General features: G+C 41.6%; 1 protein-coding gene across 5 annotated transcripts in view; it reads left to right on the top strand.

The window, feature by feature from the left end:
* The window catches only part of RFWD3 (ring finger and WD repeat domain 3), a 948,792-nt gene that overhangs the window by 456,671 nt on the left and 469,091 nt on the right, over nt 1-23,030 (top strand). The window lies entirely within an intron of this gene.

The following is a 23,030-nucleotide window of genomic DNA, read 5'->3' as shown; positions in this document are numbered from 1 at the left end:
GTCGCTCATTGCAGATTCGGCATTGTGGGTGCGGAGTGCACTATAGTGGGGATCGGGAAATGGATCCCTTTCCCACTGTAATGCGACCTCGGAATTAGAATATTAAAGTAGGGGTGTGTGGGGGGTGCAGGGGGGCTTGCACCCCTGCATTACATTGTGTGTTCGACATCTGTGTTCGAAACTCAGCGAATCTACTGTTCGATTTGATGAGTTTCGAACTTCAAAGACGTTCGACAATCAGGATTTGGCTTTTCGGTTCGCCCGACTGACTGTTCGGAAAGCTGGTTTTCAATGTTTCAAAGGTAAACCGATGTAACATCTCATTTGGAGTAGGGCTTGTTGGTATTGCTGGATAAACCTCCCAACTCAGTATCCTGGAATTTTATAGGAAGCCAGTCCAGAATTCGTTTGGGTAGTTGCTGTTTCTGTAAGCACATGTGCACTAACTGAAACATTACATCACACTAAATAGCTGTCTTATTAGCATCTGTGTCTCCATAAAGACAATGGCTGTTTATCCACTGTAAGTACATTTGTGCTCATAGCATATTTTCTGAGGTGCTATAAATATATAGGTGATGACACACAGGACAAACTTGGTTGATCAAACACCTTGTGAGTCATTCATGTTATGGTATCCACAAAGTGGATAGTAAAAATAATTTAGACTGCTTCTGTATTCACTGATCAACAATCCTGCTGTTAATTCAGGACTTCGAAAACTGGAAGTGATAGGTGCTGTGACTATCGGTGATGACAGCCTGAATCTAAAATGTGCATTGGAGTTGTGTTAAGTTGGCTTTTTAGTTAGAGCCGCCGGAAATATTGTAGTAGTGTATATTAGTAGGCACAACATTGCAACAAATGTCTCTATCTTGATAGTAGAAGTTGAGGATCTACACTGTATAGTCTGTATAGTACTTTAGTGGAGCATAAGTCTGAGTTGCTTGCAGTAACTGTAGAGTATTGTTTACCTTTTTTATGCTGTCAGCTAGAGCATCCTCTTCACCTTGTCCAGTAGCTGTACATCCTTCAGGCACTGTAAACATACTGGTAGGATCAAAACAGTGTAACCTGATGTGCGACATGGAAGCAATTACAACAAAAAAACTGAGATTCAAACAGGAACAACTCTGCTGTGTAGCTTAGAAGGATCAAGGTTCTGATTACTTTTCAGTCAATTTGAGTTTGATTAGTGTCTCAAGAGATTGGAAATCTGGGTGGAGATGGATATTAAGTAATGAGTGGGTGATGCTGTCATGCTTGGCCTGCGGGAGGAAGTGGTAGGTCCACCTTGCACATGTATCACCAAGCAAGTGGAGATTTTCAAGGCATAAAAATGGTCAGGATTAGGGATGTGGTTAGCACAGGGCTTAGTAGGCTCCTTGGTGATTGCCTGTCATGGGAGCAATTGTTTGTCCATTGTTTTATTGGAAGATATCTTATTTGAGAAATGTCATTGGGATGTTAGCATTATTATCAAAACGTCTTTGTGTGTAATGCTATGGAAAGGGGACCTGTACCGGTTTGAGAAAGTTTTATGGAAAACCCTAAAGTACTTTAAGTTTAGAGACAAAGTGACTATTTTCACATTCATTTTATTTAGAACCGGGTCAGCAGAGAAAGTTTGCTGTTCAGTTTACAGGTGGGTGACAGTTGTGGTATTGGTGGGAGGTAAAGGGGATTATTCCCCTGTACATATATGTATTAAAAAAAATATTTTCAGTCTGAAGCCATGTACTGCTTCTTGTGATTATATTGGACTGCATTGTGATGCACACTGATAATCTGATGTAGCTGCTCAAACACAAGGGATGGGGATGTTGTATGGCCCAAATAGAATTGCTGTCATTGCAGAGATCCTGACAAGAGCACAAACCATCTATGATGCTCCATCTTAGGTAGTCCTTACCATAGCGCTGGAAAATCTTAACTAGTGTGGGAACAAGTGGATTCAATACTGAGAGTTACAGGGTTATGGTCAATAAGTATAAAAGAGAAGGAAAAAAGCATATAGAAAAAATTGGAAAAAACATTTAAAATACTGTAATAAAATCTTTGCTTTATATAGTTTGGCTATCTCTAAACTAGTAGTATGTGTTTTGGTTCTCACCCTTTTAAGTGTGAAGACAGTGTATTCTGCTGTGTACTCGGTCCTGTCCTGCATTGCTGAGGGTTAAGTGACAATGGAATCCCCTCCTATGTACTTACTAGCTCATTCACTTAGAAGCATGACATCAGCAGGCAATGTGCCTATAGCGGTCATTTTCATACATTACTAAAATTTAAAACTTACCTGCTAACAGTCTGTAGGGTATTATAAGGAATACTTAAGCATAGTGGCCTGTGTTGACATTTTCTGCTTGTATAGATGCATTTTAATGACTTTAAAGGACAATGGGATTCTCTTATTAAATGCTCAACTTCTCTGTCCTTTTTCTCCCTATTTACTGTCTCTGCTATGAATAAACAACAGTACAGCATTTAAAATATTTTTAAATCGACTGTTTCTCTCCACTAGAGCAATATCTTAATGTACTGTGGTGGTTTCGCTTTCAAAAAACTTTTATCCTGCCCTGGAAAAGCTTGCTTCAGTCTCCAATTCACTGATGTCATCAAGGCCACTGAATACAGGTAGTTTTCTGGCCAATTCCCTCCCCAAACTGACATCACCATGACCATCCTAAAACACACACCCATGCTGTGATGTCACAGCTCCCTGGTCCTTCCCCTACCCATACAGAAAGTAAAGGCTAGAACAGGGAAACCGTACATGAGTCAAGTCTCCTGCTGGCTGTCAATCACAGCAGGTAACAGCTCAAATTCCCTTAGCGCTTTGACAGCTGGGGAAGTTAGGTGTTAAGGGGGATGGGATACAAGTCAAAGTAGTACAATTCACAAAAGACTGCAGTTTAGCCATTCTAAAAAGAAGCAGCAGTAAAAAGCACTTAGAAAGTCTGTTCTGTGGCATTTGCACTGTTTGTGTTTTAAGTAGTCATTGAATGGCATGAAATGTTACTTAAAACTGACTGAAAGCAGTGTATGCATGTAAAATCAATGCAGTGACAGGCGCTTCAGGAAGAAAGAGGCCTGCTTGATGTCATTTTTTTACAGACAAGCACTGCATTGTCGAATACCTAGAGGCAGCCTAAACAATCAGAATTACTTCAAGATATCCAACCCCATGTGGTCAGACTCAGAAATTATGTATGAAAATATTTAAAAACCTGTAAATAGTCCCAGAATGGTGGTAAATTTTAGGAAACACCAAACCATTATGAAATAAACATGTTTTTTTTTCAGTCTATGGGTGTGGTTCTCCTTTAATCATTAGAAATCTCAGTAGCGTGTGTCAGTATGACTGATAATTGTAAGGTACAAGGTAAATGCACCATAAACTAAGACACAGTAAATTATTTTTTTTCTTAGTTAATGCACAGTATACTTTAGTTGGGACTATATTGTAGCATTGAAGATGTACATCATCGAATATGCCGTTCATTGAACCCCCACACCCCCTGCTAATTATATATACCAACTACGAGATTGCACTACATTGCATAAAGGGCAAATTTCCTGATCTCCACCATAATGTGATCTCAGTCAGAACAGTTTGATGAATGTCTTCTTCGAAAAAATGCCACTCAAAATGCCTTTCCATGATGTAACTCTTCGATGAAATAATAGGCGCCCCTTTAGTTCGTTGATAATATTTGTATGTATTGCTTGAACAATGGCTGTTAAAAACAGATAAACCTGAAATAAGGCACACATGGAGCTCAGCAAACGGACAACAACTTTAATGGACACAAGCACAAATAAATCTACAGCAAACAAAATCACAGCAGCACAGTAACGCTCTCATGCTTGAAACATCATTATTTTCCACCGAGAATTGGCTGTGTAGTGTTCAGCTGGAAACTTTTGACTGAACATGTGTACATCAATGCCAGTTAATTTTGATGAGAGAAGCGGGGTAGCACCCTGTGCAACTCCATGGGGACGTTGGTATCAGACCATGGAAGAGGTGTTCGTTCATTTAATGAACATCTCCTCCATGGCCTGATACCAATGTCCCCATGGAGTTACACAGGGTACTACCCCGCTTCTCTCATCAAAATTAACTGACATTGATGTACACACGTTCAGTCAAAAGTTTCCAGCTGAACACTACACAGCCACCTCTCGGTGCAAAATAATGACATTTCAAGCATGAGAGCGTTACTGTGCTGCTGTGATTTCGTTTGCTGTGCTGTGCTGCTGTGGTTTCGTTTACTGTGGATTTATTTGTGTTTGTGTCCATTAAAGAAGTTGTCCGTTTGCTGAGCTCCGTGTGTGCCTTATTTCAAGTTTACTAGTTTTAATTTTGGGCACTCAGACAGACCACTGTTTTGGTTTATTGGTTTTTAAAAACAGATGTTATGTTGTCCCTATCTCGACTTCATTCTTGCTGGTTGGGTTTGGAGCTGATCCTCTGCTCTGACTTGGCTGTATACTATAGCTCAAGAGCTTTTACTGGCTTGAGGCTAGCCCCTATCCTAACATGCCTAGCCGGAGTTAGCCAGATCTCGTTTGCCGCTTGCAGCATCGAGATTGCAAATTACTGACTCAAGCTAAGTGTTTTTTTCCTTTTGACTAATTTACAACATTTTGCTAAATATTTTGTTAAATCGTTCTTAGATACTTAGAGAGTTTCTTTACAGGTTAGTGTTCATTCTAACCTTCCATTGTTTTTGTTGTTGGGGCCGTTGTTTTACTTCAGCCCTACCTTTTCCTTGAGAACCTGTTTAACTTAGAGGGTTCCCCTTCTCTTCAGCCCCGTTTTTAGTTAAAGGGCTTTCCCCTCATTCCCTTCATTTCTAGGAGCATCCGTTTTAGCTTAGAGGCTCTTCCCTTTTCACTCCTTCCTTTCAAAAAAAAAAAATGTTTTCTTTGATTGTAGTTAAGCTAGTTTATTGACATTTAACTTTTGTGTGTATTGTTATTACAGGGCCTTTGTTCTTAGTTGATAATAACAGGTGTGTGTTTTAAGTCTGACTATGTCTAAGAATTCCACTAAAGAGACGAAACCTTCTTGTTTTAAGAAGTGTGACTCGTGCTGTCAAAAGATGTCCCTTACTGATGGGCATACAAGCTGTGTATATTGCTTAGGGGCCGTACACCTGCAGGACTCATGCTCTGTATGCCATGCTTTCAGTTCTCGGGTCCTGCAGGAGAGAAAAAATAAACTGATTTTGCGAGGCTTATTAAAAGGCCCCTTTGATGCCTCTGCGGGAGGGACTCAGCCAGCAAAAAAACAGGACAAGTCCACTAAACCATCATCCTCATTGGCTCCAATATCAGAGTCATCTAAAGGAAAAGACAAATCTTCAGCATTGTCAGATCAGAGTGTTGATTCTGAAAAGGCTCTTTCTCCGGCGGCTGCATCAGTAGTCTTGGAGCAGTCAGGACTCACAAGAGAACCAGGTCTCCCTCTCTGGAACCGGTGCGGTCTGTTCCACAATCTCTGCTCTTACAATCTGTGGCAGGCAGTTATTGGTCTTCCACCCATTCCTCTCAGTCATCCAGGAGTCTTTCAGATGATGATGCGGAGAGGGTAGTGAAGAGGCTTCTCAAGACACCGGCATTAGCAAAATTATCATCGAGCCCAGCCCATAAGGAAGGTGGTGCTGACAGTCCAACCAACATCATTATCGATTCCTCCTCCAACTATCTTGAGTTCCGAGCTGGAGTGCATGGAAGTTGTGGTGGAACTGTCAGTTCCGATAACCTCCAGTCTCTCTGTTCCGACTTCCACTCCAATCTCCTCGTTACCCCATTCTGTCGAGGGATCTGTGGGCCGGCGCTCCTTCGTTGGCTCTGAGGGGGGAGGCGGCATCGGACCCTTGTCCGACCCTATTCTCCCTCTTGGGGCTTCGGCTCAGGTGAGCTCGACTTCTACTTCGGCCTTGGAGCCATCACCCTCGGTTAGGAGGAGATCTCCAGGCTCTTCAAAGTCGGAAACTCTTTCAGGCCTGGACCACGGTTCATTCGAGGTGGAGGAGTGTGCTGTCCACGGGGACTGCACCAACCTTGGCTTCATTGGCTCCTTCTCCTTCAGTGCCATTGTCCGCCTTCGAACCTCCCCTCCCCCAAGAGTATGGAACCCATGCTCCAGGATGCCCCATTGGGCGACCCCACCTCTTCCGAAACCTCCTCAGAGCACCCCTCAGAGGAGATCCCTCGGAAGAGGAAGTTTGAGGAAGTATTTGGACTCCCCTGAGTGCCTGACATCAGACATGGACTTGGAGGACTCAGAAGGGTCCCCACGGTCCCCCTCTGGCTCTGAGGATCTCTCATTTTCAGACATCCTGGAAAACATTAGGCAAAGGAGTGACTGGAAGTCCCTTGCCAAGTCTGAGAACGAGTCTGTGTACCTAGATGCATTTGGTTCCCGACCCTCTACCTCTTGGGTGTCTCCGCCTTTCGACCCACTGTTGGCTGTAGTGAGTCGGAAGGCTTGGAGCTCTCCAGAGACTACCGAACCAGTTCCGTGAAGGCCCAGTAAATTTATTGCTCTGGACGACAAGCTTTTTCTATCTAAGGGCATGCCTGTCGATGGTATGGTGGTGGCAGCAGCCACTAAGAAAGAACTAGTGGAAACTTCTGTCCATCCGCCGAACAGAGTCCTGTACGATGGACAGGTATGGGAAGCGTATGTTTTCTTCAGCGGCCTTTATGCTCAGGTCACTGAATTATTTGTCCCACTTTACTCGCCTTCAGAGGGATCTCCTCAAAAAGTTGGGAGATACCCTTACAGGATCCTACAGCTAAGGGAGCTGCATGCAAGGCAGCTTCTCAGCTTGCGACCTTGACTTCTGTCGTTAACTCCTCCATGTGGCTGATCTCTTACGCAGCAGATAGAGAGAGTAGGGCAACAGGCACAAGAGTTGCCTTACGGAGACTCTCCTAGATGCACCTTTGTCAATTTGCGGAGCCCTTCAAGTCCTCCTTTACCACCACCCACTTTGATGGCTCATCGTTGTTCAGGTCTCAGGTAAAAGAGACTCTTACCAGGTGTGAATGGAATGGCAAAACTCTCTCTGCTGTGAGAGTACGTTTTTCCGCTCCTTCTAGACCTTACTCAAAAGGTCAAAAGAGCGAGAAGATGTAGTTCCGGAAATCCCAGGGAGCTTCGCCTGACACACGTGGAGATTTTTCCCCCAAGGGCAGAGGGGGAAATAACGGAAGATGTCGGTCTCGCGGTGGTGGTGGGGGGGTCCACAGAATCAGGGCGATAGAGATACATTCTCTGGTAGGCCCTTCCAGCGCTCCTGAAAGGAGGCCCGACTGTCCACCTCTGGAGGCAGTCCTTGTACCCAAATGCCTGGCATACAATTACGGAAGATACATGGGTACTGTCGATAATATCCAGGGGTTACAAAATTCCCTTCTCCCAACCACCCCCTTACAAGAAAACAACAGTCAGTCCCAGATGTTCCACCTACTCTTCGGAATTAAGCAAACCTAGAAGTTCAAAGGTTGCTAGAAAAAAGAGCCATCCACGAAGTCCCCGCAGACCAAATTGAATCCGGAACTTACTCAAGGTTCTTTTTAGTTCCAAAAAGGACAGGGGACTGGAGGCCCATTTTGGATCTCAGCAGACTGAACAAATCGGTTAAGAAAGCAAAGTTCCGGATGGTAACACTGCATTCCATTCTTCCCTTTTTGGGTCAGAACAATTGGATGTGCTCTATCAATCTCCAGGATGCGTACTACCACATAAAAATGGTCAGGCAAACCAGGAGATAGCTACACTTCCAGCTGGGAGACAGTCATTACCAGTTCAGAGCTCGGCCCTTAAGTCTCACCACAGCCCCCAGGTTGTTCACCAAATGTATGGCAGTAGTTACAGCTCACCTAAGGCGTCTAGGATTCCGGGTGTTTCCATATCTAGATGACTGGCTCCTTACTGCCACCACCGAGCATCAGCTAATCAAGGCAAGGGACTCCACAATTCACACTTGTTCACAACTAGGCATCACCATAAACTACGAAAAGTCTGCCTTGTTGCCTTGTCAGTATATTACATTTATAGGGGCAGATTTAGACACAAGCACCATGATAACAAAGCTGCCTCAGGAAAGGATGTCAACCATTTGTTGTAGAGTTTCAATCATCATGGCAAAAGCTAATTCAGGCAAGATTTGTCCTCAAAGTCTTGGGTTCCATGGCTGCAGCAATTACTCTGGTCCCTAGCACACATTTCCACATGAGAATTCTGCAGTGGCTCCTTTTTGCTCAGTGGTCATTCCAGGATTTACCAATGTCACATCAGATTTTAATCACTGAGTCCTGCATGAAGAATTTAGAATGGTGGCTTCGCTCCCCTCACGTGACAATAGGCAGGCCATTTCTAAACCCCCAACCTGTAGCCACATTGACCACAGATGCTTCCCAGATAAAGGGGGGGGGGGCATTATCTGGAACAGACAGTTCAAGAGACTTGGGCAGCAACACAAGTACCACGAGAGCGGCGCTTCTGGCTTTGCAAGCACTTCAAGACTCTCTACCTACAGGGGCTATAGCAATTCAGGCAGACAATATGTTGGTAGTATGGTACATCAACAAACAGGGTGGAACCAGGTCTTATCCCATGTGTTGGGAGGCTCTACGAGTATGGCAATGGGCGATGCCTTCCCAACGTTTTCTGATCGCAATGCACGTTCCTGGGAAATCCACTGTGGTAGTAGACAAGCTCAGCAGGGCGATTCTGATGCCTCACAAGTGGTCTCTGAAACAGGAAATTGCAGACTTGATTTTTCGCAAGTTGGGCCAGCCATGCTGCGATCTTTTTGCCACCCCCATCAACAACAAATGCAGAAGCTACTTTGCCCTACTCCCACCACCAGGACAGTCGCCCAGGGACACACTTGTTCATGATTGGCCCCCGGGACTACTTTAAGCCTTTCCACCATTCCCCCTGATCCCCCAGGGTTCTTCAGTAAGCAAAAGTCGCTGGGTTGCAAAATAATTCTCATTGCCCCTTACTGACCTCGTCATATATGGTTCCAATTCCTTTGGCCTCATCTGCAGGGGGAGCCTTGGATCCTGGACCCAGTTCCAGATCTGATGCATCAGTCGGATGCACTCCACCCTTCCATCTAATCTCTCAAGCAGACAGCTTGGTTTATCCACTACCAGTCTTAGCCAGGCTTCCTGATATTTCTCTGGCAGTTCAACACATTTTGATTTCCTTCCACAAACCCACTACCAGGAAACTTTATGCTAGTAAATAGAAGAGGTCCTCTTTTTGGGCACACAAGAACGAGACTGATCCCTTTACTGCACCCTTCAAAGATTCTCAAATTTCTTGCTGAAACTTTTGAGTGAGGAGCAGCTGCAGCCACTATCCAGGTTCAGCTAGCTGTCATTTCTAATTTTTATGTGGGAGAAATGGGCTCAAACGTTATGTCCCATAGGCTATGCAAAGCATTCCTAAGAGGTACTATCCTCTTAAGACCTCCAGTAAGAGAACCCCCTCCCGTGACCTAAATTTAGTTTTAGCGGCTCTGATTCTTCCCTCCTTTGAGCCAGCTGCTACTTGTCCCCTAAAATTTTTGGCATGGAAGACCCTTTTCTTGACTGACATTACCTCGGCTAGGAGGGTTTCAAAATTTGCAGGCCTTATCAATTCATCCTCCATACTGATTTTTCACAAAGACAATCTCTCTCTCTCAGAACCAATCCCTCTTTACCAAAGGTGTGTTCAGAGTTCAACTTGAAATCAGTCCATAGAGCTTCCTGTATTCTTCCCCAGTCATGGTAACAAGGCAGAGTATAAGCTCCATCAATTGGATATTCATAGACCGACCAATTGTTTATATCCTTTGCAGAGAATAGAAAAGCTTATTCAGTCTCAAAAGTAACCTTGTCTAAGTGGCTTTCAGACACCATCACCTACGTCTATGATTTGCGGAACAAAAAACTTCCAGGAAAAGTTGGACACTCAACTAGGGCCTTGGCTACCTCTTTTGCCTTTCAAGCCAAACTGCCTTTAGATTTGATCTGTGCGGCAGCTACATGGGCTAATCCTGATACCTTTATCACTCATTACAAAGTAGATGTGGCCTCCTGGAAGAGAGCAACTTTTGGTTCCACAGTCCTGAAGAGTCTTTTTCCAGTGAGCCACCCAAGAAACGGGTGCTGGGGACGCGGTCCCAATCAGCAAGAATGAAGGCAAGATTGGAACAACATAACATAAATTATGTACTCACCATAATGTCCCATGTTTTTTGTCCTTGATCTCGCTTTCCTTCTTGCGTCCCACCCTCCTTCCCCCTTCCTGGAGGATCGAGAGGAGTTCCTTTCATTGGATACACTGGCTGAGTTTTCCTTTACCATACCAGTTAGTTATACCTAGACTCCCTTTCTATCCCTTTGCTGATTATTTACACCTTTATACTCGGGTGTTCTCTTGTATGTATAAATCTGTTCGTTTTTACTTGCATAGTCTAGTGTTTGGATTGTCACAAACGAGATCTGGGTAACTCCCACTAGGCATGTTGGGATATAGCCTCAAGCCAGTAAAAGCTCTCAAACTATAGTATACGGTAGAGTTGGAGCTGAGAATCCGCTCCGAACCCAACCAGCAAGAAGGAAGGCGAGATCAAGGACAACAAACATGGAACATTATGGTGAGTAGATAACTTTTTTTTTTTTTTTTTAAATAAATGTATCCTCTCAGTTGTATTTGCCTACAGATGTTCTTGTATGTCTATGTTGCACTGATTTTGGTTGTTTTTGATGTTATGTAAGATATAACTTGAAGAAAACATTAGATGTCTTGTACTCTTGCTGCACATGTATATTTTGCATTTATTTAATTCACCTTGTCAACTTAGAAGCAAATAAATGGATCTTTTATGAATATTTACATTGATAGTGTGTATCAGCACTTGAATTTATTAAAAGCAGTTACCAGTAAATTGGTGAGTGTAGAGCAACTACTGTGTGCGTTGACTAGCATAGAACAGGTAGTTTGTGCATTGAGGAGCACTGCCCCTTGTATTTACTATTATATAGCCTAGCTTTGCCTAGTCTGTAGCTCCAGAAGCACAATTTGTCAGCCCACTTATCTCTCATGCTTTGCACCATTGTAACTCCCCCAGTAAACGATCTGATGTCATGAATATGCACTTTCCAAGTTTCTCTGCAGCTAGTGTGGTGTTTGGTGGATATGTTATGATATATTCAGACAGTGTAATTGTTTAATGTCAACTGACAACCATTTAATCCTCAAAAACACAAATCCAGTGTGTGGGAGATGTGTATACCCAATGTCTCTGGAGGCAAAACTCTTGCATACAAACACTTGTAACAGCAGTCTGGTTGTCACTGCATCTCCCACATACAGTACGCACCCCACACATAGACCTAGTTGTGTTGAAGCACTTAAATGGAATTTTTGCAAACCCCAAAGACCTCCAGTATTTTCCACCTGCAAAAATTTAGCAAACTGAAAGCACTAAACAGAAACAACACCTAACACTGCATATACAGCCACACCCAGTGGAGTCTCAACTACCATGCCCTTAAAGCAAGCTAATATACTACCAAGGTCTCTAGTCATAGGAGACTCCATTGTATGACATACTGATGTCCCATTCATCAGGCTAAACAAGGAGAAAATAACAGTTGCATATCAGGGGCCAGGATCCGCCAAGTTACACATGCACTGAAGACATTGCACTGCAAATATCAATATGATTCATTAGTCATCCGTGTAGATGTAAATGACCTGTGTCATACCTCCCTAGACTATATGAAGAGAAACATTATCAAGCTCATGGGACTGTGTGTCATAGGCTGGTATATGCCTGGCATTGAGCATCATTCTACCTTCACTAAGGATGATGCCACACTATGAGCAGAAGATGATCGACTTGAGTAATTGGCTTAGTTTTTAGTGTTGTTCTAGGATACCATATTTACTAGCTTGGGAGGACATGGTTAAATAACCATATTGCTTTGCCAAGGATGGTCTGCACCTGTCCCCTCAACACTTTCAAGCACTGGCTACAACATTGTCTTCCCCTTTATTGTCTTTTTTAGGCAATGCTAAATTGACAATCTTTCCAATATAGTAAAATCTACCAAAGGAAAACAGTGCCAGCTCCACTCCCTCTAAGCTCTCCTCATGTTGTAGAATGCGGACATCTGTGCAGTTACAGAGACATGGTTTAAAGTTGCAGAGAGTATCACAGGAGTGCAAGGCTTCAGTGACTTCCACACATTGACCAGCAACTGCACAGAGACTAAAGGTGTAGGTATCTTGATGTACATCAATAACTAGTATACCTCTAGGTTGGTCAACAGGATGATGCACTGGTGTTCTTCCATGTCCAGATTACCAAAGACCAAGCCCTGTACTGTAATCTAGTAAGCTGTAGGTCACCCTCTGTGTCCAATGAAACCTATAGCTCATACTTGGACTATTGGAGACACTTGCTATTCAACCAAATGCCATACTCATGGAGGACTTTAGTAATCCCTCTACAGACTAGGAATCTTACATAACCCAAATTTGCAGGAGTGGAGATTCCTAGACTTTGTAAACACACACTATGCCAGTCAGTGCTCACGCCTACTAGAGATATAAACATATTGGGCCTGGTACTTACAAATATGGGATAACACTGCACCACCTAGTGTCATGTCCTCTCTGGTAAGGTCAAACCACAAAGCAGTCTCCTTCAAAATAAGAATCGGTTCTGTAACCTTAGCAAACTCTGTAACAGAAACTACTCCATAGCAAACTACCTTTTATTAAGTGATAACCTATCAAACTTCAAGCCCCTTCAAACCCAGATAACACAGCAGACTATGCAGAATTATTCATAGGAGTTCTTTACAACTTATCACTGACTGCACAGAGGCTGCTGTGCCTACCAAAAGTAAGCCCAAAACTACCTCCAAAACTTAACCACCTTGGTGGAATCCAAATTTACCAAATAAACAAACCAGCAGAAATGTTCTTCTACTTTATTAAAATGAGTATACACTTCGAAACAAACAAAACTTTCAGGTTACCCCTTCTTCAGTGCTTATACTGACAACTTAAACACACCGATTTTAAATATTAAAAGATCATGCACCATAGGACACAGCCAACCAATAAAAAACAACAATCAATTGCAGTAAGACTTGATGCAAAATTAAATTTTAATTAAAAATTAAAAAGAATGTTTTTAGTGCAACATTAAATGCTTTTTTATATAAAACAGGTTTCAAACTCAGTGTTGTTCAAACCAGGGGGTGCATATGCTTTCAATCTCAAAATCCAAGAATATTCTTTATTTTCGAAAGCATTGTTTGTATCACCCCCTGATACTTTTATACACTACCTTAATTACCCTGAATCTGAATAAATGCCCCAGACCTTTATCAGCAACATGTAACAGTACCCCTCCTAATTTCTGATTTATGTTCAATAATACGTTATTTTAGCTTATGGTTGCACTTCCCCACATAAAAAAGAGGTACATTGCATAAACGTAGCCAGATAGACAATTTGCATGGAATTACAAGTAGCATAACAAGTGAAAACATGTTCAGTTTTAGTCATGGATGAATAAAACAGGTTTCAGTGAGAACATTCTTACAACAACTACATTTGAGACATGGATATGTCCCCTGTCTTGAACTGATGTAATTCTTCTTAGATTTCATGTCTTTATAACATAATCTTAATTTTTTTTTTCAATCCTGTGCACAAAACTAGGCTGTTCATTACTGTCTAAATTCAGGCATGGTCATAAGGATATTCCAGTTCTTCTGTATTATATATTCTACTTCCTGTGTTCTTTTATTATATGTGGTAATATACCTTAATTTATTATTACCACTCCCTGAGCCATTAACTATACCTTTTATGACATTACTCCTAAAATTAAAATAAGCAAAAAGGCAGAAGAATGTTCCGTTTAAGCTTGCTCAGCAAAATCGCAACAATAACTAAGAGATGAGAAATGCAACACACCATAAAACGTATCTCAATGATTTATTCAGAGCTGTATCTCAACAAGACAAAAAACAACAAACAACGGATTAGCGCTTTCAGCTATCAAAGCCTTCTTCAGATCTGAAGAAGGCTTTGATAGCTGAAAGCGCTAATCCGTTGTTTGTTGTTTTTTGTCTTGTTGAGATACAGCTCTGAATAAATCGTTGAGATACGTTTTATGGTGTGGTGCATCGCTCATCTCTTAGTTATTATTATAAAATTAAAATAAGGCCCTGTCATGTCTTCTCTCTTTTTAAATACATAATTCATAACTTATACCATACCCTCCATCGATAAATTCAGTAACCATTTAATCTATTTGTTCCTTAGCAGCCTGAATACAGATGAACAGGTATGCAGTTCTACTGAATTGACTCTTTATTCCCCTTGAACATATGTGGGGCATGCATACTTTTATTCCGAATGTCACTAAAATGTTCACACATTCGTGTACGAAGTGGGTGGGAGGTTTGACCAGTATAAAAGGCTGAGCGAGAACAGGTTGCTAAATATATCAACCAGTCTGTACCACAATTAGCAAAAAAATTAATATCATAAACCTTACTGGTGTTTCTACTAGAAAATTGTTTTGATTTTAACATAAATTTACAAGAGGAACAGTGACAACAAGAAAAGGAGCCTAACAGTCTATCCATTGGAAGAATGCATACCCCCGTAATGTTTGCAGTGACTAAAATAGGACCCCAAAGTCCACCCTCCGATAGGAAAACTGGCACCTAGGGGTGAGAACCTATTACAGTTAATTATTTGCTAGTAAAATAGTCCAATTACAGTTAATAATGTCTCTGATAACATTAATATTTCGTCCATATGTAGTGACAAATCTGATAGTTTTGTCATTCGGAATAAAAGATCTTCTAGTGCTTTATATAGACACGCTGTTATACACAGTTCGTCCAGATTTAATTTTATGGTGATAAAATTCAGGGAGACAGGACAAATAAGTTAGGCTGGCATGCTCTACGAAATAAAAAAGAAAGGAGTTGGATTATTAAGTTAGGTGGGTTATTCCCCCTAGGTCTTAATGACCACTTATGATTAGTAACCAAGTTTGTTTAATGACTAATGTTAATTATGTATTGTTAATCAATTAGGTGTGTGTGTGTGTATATATAGATATATATATATATATATATATATATATATATATATATATATATAGATATATATATATAATGTGTGCGTGTGTATTGTTGCATAGCTAAATTTATCACTGAGAAAGGCAATTATGCCGAAACTGGTCTGATTTTGGTGTTGCCACTATAATAAATTAGGTTATTTCCACTCCTTTTGGTGCTGGCCTTTCTTTTTTTGAATTGTCATTCTAAGGAAATCCAGTATTTGTCAGCATGGGCGGATATGGTTAACAGACCACACTACTTTAGCAGGGATGGTCTAAATCTGTCCCCTTTCGGCTTTTGAATAGTGGCTAAAGTTTTATTCATGCCTATAGAGCCTTTTTTAGGCAGTTCCAAATTGACAAACCTACCAACATAGAAAAATTGGCTCAACCGAACCTCAAGGTGTTACTGCTCAATGCTAGGAGCAAAAAAAAAATAAAACTACACTCCCTCCAAGCCCTCCTTGCCCTCAAGAATATAGACATATGTGCAGTTACCACAACATGGTTTAAAGCTGCAGGGATTACTCCAGCAGTGCAAGGTTTTGTTGCTTTCCCCACTTTGACCAATAACTGCACTGACTTAATGGCTAAAGGAAGAGGTGCCTTAATAGACATAAATAACGAGTATTCTTCCAAGTTGGTTAAACAGAATGACATGCTGGAGTTTCTCCACATGCAGATCACCATAGATAAAATTCCATATTGTGCATGTCCTCGCTAGCTGTAGGCCACCTTCCATGTCCAAAGAAACTTACAGTGGACACTTAGACTTACTGGAGACACTTACTATCCAACCAAACACCTTACACATGCCAGACTTTAATTATGCCTCTGTAGACTGGGAATCCTGGACTGCTTTAAATCTGCAGGGATAGAAATTTCTCGACTTCATAAGTACGAATACCCTTAACTAACCAGTTAGTGCATATACCCACAAAAGACTCCAACATACCGGATGTCATACTTACAAATATGAGAGAATGCTGAAATGCTCCAAGCCTGCGCCATGTCCCCTCTGGTAAGGTCTGGCCATTAGGTAGGCTTCTTCCCAATTAAAATCAACCCTTTAAACACATTAGCAGTTGGGAACTATTCAAAGGCAAACTACCTTTTACTAAACAATAATTTGTCAAAATTCAGTGCTCCTCCAAACCCAGAGAACACAGCAGCCTATGCTGAATTGTTCCCACAAACCTTGTGCAACCATGTCATTGGTTGCAGAGAGGCTACTCTACCTACCAGAACTAAGCCAAAAAAAAAAATCACCCTGGTGGCATCCCAAGTTAGACAGGATGTACAACAAACGCATGGCTAAAGTCAGGAAATGTACCTCCCATAAAGATAAGAACTCCACCTCCCATAAAGATAAGAACTCACTTATCAAACTAAACAGGCAAGAAAGAGGGCTAATTAAGTCCAGTAATTCCATTTTTGAGGTTGATAGCCTTATAGGCAGAAGACAGCCATAAGGCCTTCAGCTATGTCAGTAATCTCAGAGGCAGCATACAGTAGTTTGTTGAACTGGTGGTTAATGGTGTAACATTCACTGAGCTAGTTGATATAGCAAAACTGTTGTCTGACAAATTAATTTCCAACTTTAGCCTCCATTCACCCCCCCCCCCAAGAAATACCTGCAAACATAACCTCTCTAACTATAAATGGAGAGCATGGCCTGGCTGGGCTTGATAAGGCCAAAAACATAGCCTCAGTGGGCCCTGATAATATCCTGGGATGTCTCCTGGATAGTCTGAAGTATAAATTATCAGGGCCATTACTGTTGTCTCAAACAGGCTTTGTGCCATGTGATTGGAGGACTTCAACAGTCATCTCCCTTTATAAGGGAGGACCTTAAACAGATCCTGGAAACTACAGACCTGTTAGTCTGACTAGTCTTATTTGCAAAGCCATGGAAAAAAAATTATCATGGAAATGATCAGCAAGGACATGAGACCTCTAGATACTGGACCCATCCCAGTTTGGCTTTATCGAAGGAAGGTAATGCTTGCTGAATCTTGTAGACTTCTTTAAAAAGGTCACTAAGGCAATGGATTACAGGAAAACAGTGCATACTGCCTATCTAGATTTGACGAAAACATTTGAAACAGTACTGCACTTGGACATTGTCAACAAAGTTATGAAACTAGGTATAAGCCCCTTTATAATATGCTGGATAGCTAGCTGGCCCACTCACAGGACGCAAGAGGTTAGAACTGGTGAGGCTAGTCATCAGTGGAGTCCCCCAGCGCTATGTATAAGGCCCACTCCTCTTTTGCATCTACTTCTCGGATGTCACAGCCAATGTCAAAGGTCTCTGGCTAACCAAGATCACAGATGATTGCAAACTGGGAGTAGTCACTGAATTCCTCAAAATGAGAACACCCTTCAGGAAGGTTTAACACAGATAAACACTTGGTGTGAAAGCCATGGCTTAAAACTCAGTACAAAGAAATGCATCATAGTACTTTTTTGGGAAGTCATCCACCATGAGTAACTCATCATCAATGAAACATCCCTAAAAGTTAATTTACTAGTCGGGGATCTGGGAACTGGTGTAGATAACAACTTTGCCTTCGACCAACATTGTCTAAAATAATAAGAAAATCTTCTGTGTTGCTCAATTTATAAGTAAGAGCTTGGCATCTAGGTCCAGGGAAGTCATCATACGTCTGTATTTGGCCCTCATTTGACTCATCATAGAATATAATTTCCTGTTCGGTATGTACCTGACCAGACATGTAGCAACTGGAATGTCTGCAAGGGTTCCTTACAAAAAGAATACAAGGCATAAACACAGTGTCATATGTGGAGTTGATCTCTCTCCAGTTTACAAGGCATTCTCGGACCCCCTGCTCTGGTGAACATTTTGCACATCCGCAAAACAAACAATATCAGAACTACTAGAGCCAAAGTCCTAAATGTTGCTTGAAACATAAATACCTGTTGGAAAGAGAGAAAGATGCATCTCATAGAATTCACAGCCTCTAGAATAGGCTTCCCCATCCATGTGAAAACAGTCTTTCCTAACTATATTTAGATGCAACTTAGACCATTGGTTGGTATGTGGGAAAGTCACCCCCAGTTTGGAGCCTATGCGTCTGATATACAGATGCAACCAGTAAACCATGTCATAACCAAAAAGAAAATCACCCCTATATAAATGTCTAAAACATAAAACTTGTGGTCCACATTTGGGCTGCAAGCCTGTGCTTACAAAGGTTCTAGTATAAACGTATGAATAACTGAAAAATGTATTATTATGGCACTTTGTAATGTAATACTATAATAAGTTTAATCAACTTAAGAGGAGTTAATAATAAAATAACTTATCTGTATAACAGACGGCACATACTATACGTTACAGCTTACAGCTTTTAAAGGTTTGCTTTTCGATACAGATGATAATTCTCCATTTACCTTGGAACTGATGTTCCTACAAAATACCAGAGCTAACACCATTTAGTCTTAGTCTTTTCACGAAACCTGGATTCATCTGTTAATTTGCTTGATGTCATGCAGTCTGCTGATGAGCTGAATTTTGCTCCGTTTCAAGTTGAATTATGCGGCAACCTTCAAGACTTGGGGAGGTGTCCTTGTCTCCAGTCATTCTTGCAGCTGTACTAGTCAGGAATTAGGGACTCATCCTTAGCTGCAGTTCTTGCAGCTGCACTAGTCATGGAACAATTCACACATTATGGATAGCTAGCATATACATTAATTAACTACTCTATTTCTCTGCATTTTCTACTTATTTTCACTAAGAACGTTTTAACCGTTTAATATATATATATATATTCTAACAAACAGAAATGTACATACACTATTGTCAGTGTTTAAATGTATATATTCTAACAATAACCAATTTCACCACTCCATAAACTTTAATGGTAATTCTTTGAAAAGTACTGCCAAGTAAAACAGTCAGTGTACTGAGTAAATTACAAAACTGAATGTGAATGCATTTACTTGGTTTTATCTTGCCACTGTTAAAACCCAGAAAAAAAGAACAAGCCAATGAAAAAAAGCCTGCCATGCTTCAATATTTCCAGCTGTACTCTAGCACTGTTTACCTAGCTTAACATCGTGATGGGGGGAGGATTTCATAGAAAAATAAGTTTCGGAATTCTAAAAGAAGATCTGTCTTTACAGTTTCAGCTAGGAAGTAACTATACCAAATAAAATGCATGCAAAATGACATTAGTATGGCAAATTACTTTAAATTATGTGGTGTTATTTTAAATGTATTAAAGTACGAAATCTGATGGGGAGGCAACTACTTTTATAACTTAATTAAATTTCCACAAATTCAAACTTCATTTAATTTGCACTGAACTGCTTAGCAAATGTACCTTTAAGTGTTAATTGCATTATATCTTGTACAAGTCATTCAGCAGATAGTGTTCAGAACTCCCATGGTTAATTGCTTGCATTTGCAGATTTCTGATCTCCAAGCTGATGACGAGAGGAAAAAAAACTGTTGATTTTGCAGATATATGAAGGAATCTTTGTAAATTTCACCCAGAACACAATATTCATCCTTCTCGTGATGGTTGCTACCACCTGTTGACATCATAGGAGGTTACTAGACTAATGGCCCTGCGGCCTTTACAAGCCTAGCCAAGTGTTTATCCCCAAAAAGAAACCTCAGTCAGCACCTGTCACCCCTGTCAGTGAGGAACACAGGTGGAACCCCTGGAATAAATTTGTGGTTACCCATCCACTCATCAAGCTTGTGCTTGAAAAAAGTCAGTGAGGTGCTCTGTTTGATGTGTATGAGGAGTCTATTCCAGAGACGGGGCAGCCTCTGGGAGATGAACCTGTCTCTCCAGCATGTTTTATTGATGTCGCGCATTAGATTCAGGCCTTTTGAGCGGATAGTGCCTGAGGAGTTAGACTTAGGGATATGGAGCATCTCTAGTACTGTATGACACAGAGTAGAGTGGTAATGATTTGAGCCTGTCTGCATAGGACAGATGTTGGCGGCCATGGATTCTCTTTGTGAGGTATTTCAGTGGCTTTTCCAGTTGGTGCAGATGTTTGGAGAGGTACATTCCAAAGAGGGTGTTATGCTCACTTATTGATCTAATGAGGGAGGAGTATAGAGAGGTAATAACATCCTTTTTTCTGGATAAATCCCTTTACTTATGAGGTGAACCAAGTAAAAGGCTTTTTTGACCACTGCTGCTACATCATGGTCGAATGTGAGGTTATCAGCCTGAGTGCACAGGTCTGTTATTACAGGTTGTATGCTTAGGGAGGTTGCCGTTGATGTGGTAATCAGTAGGGGTCATGTTTGATACTTTTTTTGCTTTAGGTTGAGGCCATGACTTTGGCAAAAGTCATTGGTTGCTGTGAGACCCTCTTGCAGTATGTTAACATCATTTGAGGAGTCAGTGACAGCACCCAACTTACAGTCGTCTGCAAACTTGGTCAGCCACAGGTTTTTTGTCTTTGCCTGGACCTCTGAGAAATAGATGCCAAACAGTAGGGGTCCCAGGACAGATATGTGGCATACTCCACTAGTGACAGGTTTGCTGTCGGAGGTGGAGGTTCCTATTTTGAATTTGAGGGTCCTGTCGGTGAGCCAGTTGGCCACCCACCTGATGAGAGAGGGATTTACTCCGTTAGCTTTTCAATGATGCCTGAGTGGAGGATTGTGTCAAATGCCTTGGCCAAGTCAAGGTAAGCTGTATGCACTGACTTTCCCTCATCCAGGGCCTTGTTGACAGTCTCAAAGAACTCAACCAGGTTCAGTGGGCAAGATCTGCCCTTTACAAATCCGAACTGGTTGGGTTCAAGTGCTTGGAGATTGCCTATGTCAGTGTTAATGAAATCCATAATAATACACTTCATGGCTTTACAGATCAGACTTGTCAAGCTAATAGTGCAATAGTTTCCAGGGTCAGTAATGGCACCACCTTTGTGCAAGGGGGTGATAATGGCACTTCTGTACTCTGCTGGAATGAAGCCTGTACTTAGGCTGTGCTTGAATACTGTGCTCAATAGTGAAGCCAGTTCTTGCTGGAGATGGTGCAGAATGCATTCTATCAGGTCCAATGGAAGCTGTGTTTTTTGCCTTGGATATAGGGCCTGTAACACTAAATCAATGGAGATGTGAGGTGCGGGACAAGTATCAGGGACGTCAAAAGAGCCTTTGGGGGGGGGGGGGAGACAGGGGGATGAAATTTGTGCTGAACCTATCTGCTAGCAGGTTGGCTAAGTCAACAGGATCCGTGTAAGTGAAAATGTTAAGTACTAATTTGGAACAAACCTTGCCTTTGCCACAGAGGTTCCTGATTCAACTGAAGAAGACTTTATGGTTTCCCTTTGTTTTGGAGGCTAGTTTCGATTCATAATTGGCCTCAGAGGTTTTCACTAGTGATCTAATGTGCTTGTTGAGGCTAAGGAGGGAGTTTTTCCAATTTGGAATTTGCTCCTTTTTACTCTTGGACAACAGTTTCTTTCTTTTGTTGTATAAAGCCTGTTGATAGAGGATGTCCACCAAACAGGTTTGTGTTTCCTTGAGGAGCAGGTTTTAGTTCTGTTGGGTATGGCTGAGTCCATGCAGTTGCACAGGTGCTTGTATACTGCACTGGCGTATATTCAGCATATCTGTCTGCATTCTCTGAAGAGGGTGGTGGTGTGAAGCTACAGATACCCTACCTTAGAAGGAGTAGTCAGCTTTTGAGAAGTTTTTAGCTTCATTACGGCTGGGGTGGAATAGAAACTTTGAATGAGACAGTCCGATGATCTGATCTCACTAGGGAAGAACTTACCGTGGGAGTGGTGCAGCAATCACCCATGTTGGTGAGAACCAAGTCCAGAATGTTATCTCCCCTTGGGATGAGATGTGCTGGTCTAGTGCATTAGAACTGGTGAAGTTGAGGAATCGTTGAGAGAGTGCATTAGTGCAAGAATAATTCACCCAGTCTATGGTGGGGTAGTTGAAGTCACCAAGGGTCAGGGTGTTAGGGGGTAACTTGATGGAGTCAAGTAGATCCAGGTAAGATGATGGGTGTCCTGAGTCATGGAGGGGGGTCTATAGCTAGCTATAACTTGGATGAGTGTGTTGCCAACTGTCAGTTGTACCTGAAGTAGTTCCAATGCGTTATGCTGGCAAACCAGTCTGGAGGTGTGCCTGTCCTTAATGAAGATAGAAACTCCACCACACTTAGTGTCCTCAACCTCATTTTGGGGACAGAATGTGTGGAATGAGGTTGTAAGGCAGGGATGCTCTTTTCTTCCAGTGAAAGCATTTGCTAATGGAAAAAAAAGAAAAAATAGTTAATGACTTTTCAGATAGAAAAGATCTGCCATGCCTGCGCTTTTCTTAATTTTTATCTAATTTTTTGCATGCCTAGGTGCTAAAAAGGTGTAGTTTAAACCAAAGATCCACCTGTGTAAAAATGGGCAATATCTTAATTCTACATATAATGTGATAAGTACAGTTTTACATCCCCAACCTCCGCTACACAGAATCACATTTTATTAACTTTAACTTGCTGTCTACTTTCCACCCTTTCTTACCTTGTTGCAGTACGACTAAAGCCTGGATACCTTACAGCTAAAATGTACTGTTCTGCTTTACATGTATACCAGTCACTGATAAGACTCCACTTAATCTGTCATTTAAAACATGAATGATTGCATATGATACGATCCGCTTTATAGTATAACATGCCATTCTCATCACAAGATGTTTATACTTGCATTAGTAAGAAAAAGTAATCTGTTTTGCTTAGTTACTTCAGTCCCTTCAGTGTCCTTCTGAACATTAATGACATAGTGTGCTATATATTTTATGGTCCATCCACCAATTTAATCCATTCAAAACAATTCCAGTCTTTC

Source organism: Protopterus annectens, chromosome 8.part1, assembly GCF_019279795.1.
Source record: "Protopterus annectens isolate FY-2018-M chromosome 8.part1, PAN1.0, whole genome shotgun sequence".
Classification (NCBI taxonomy): Eukaryota; Metazoa; Chordata; order Ceratodontiformes; family Protopteridae; genus Protopterus; species Protopterus annectens.
This window is presented reverse-complemented; position numbering and strand designations above follow the sequence as displayed.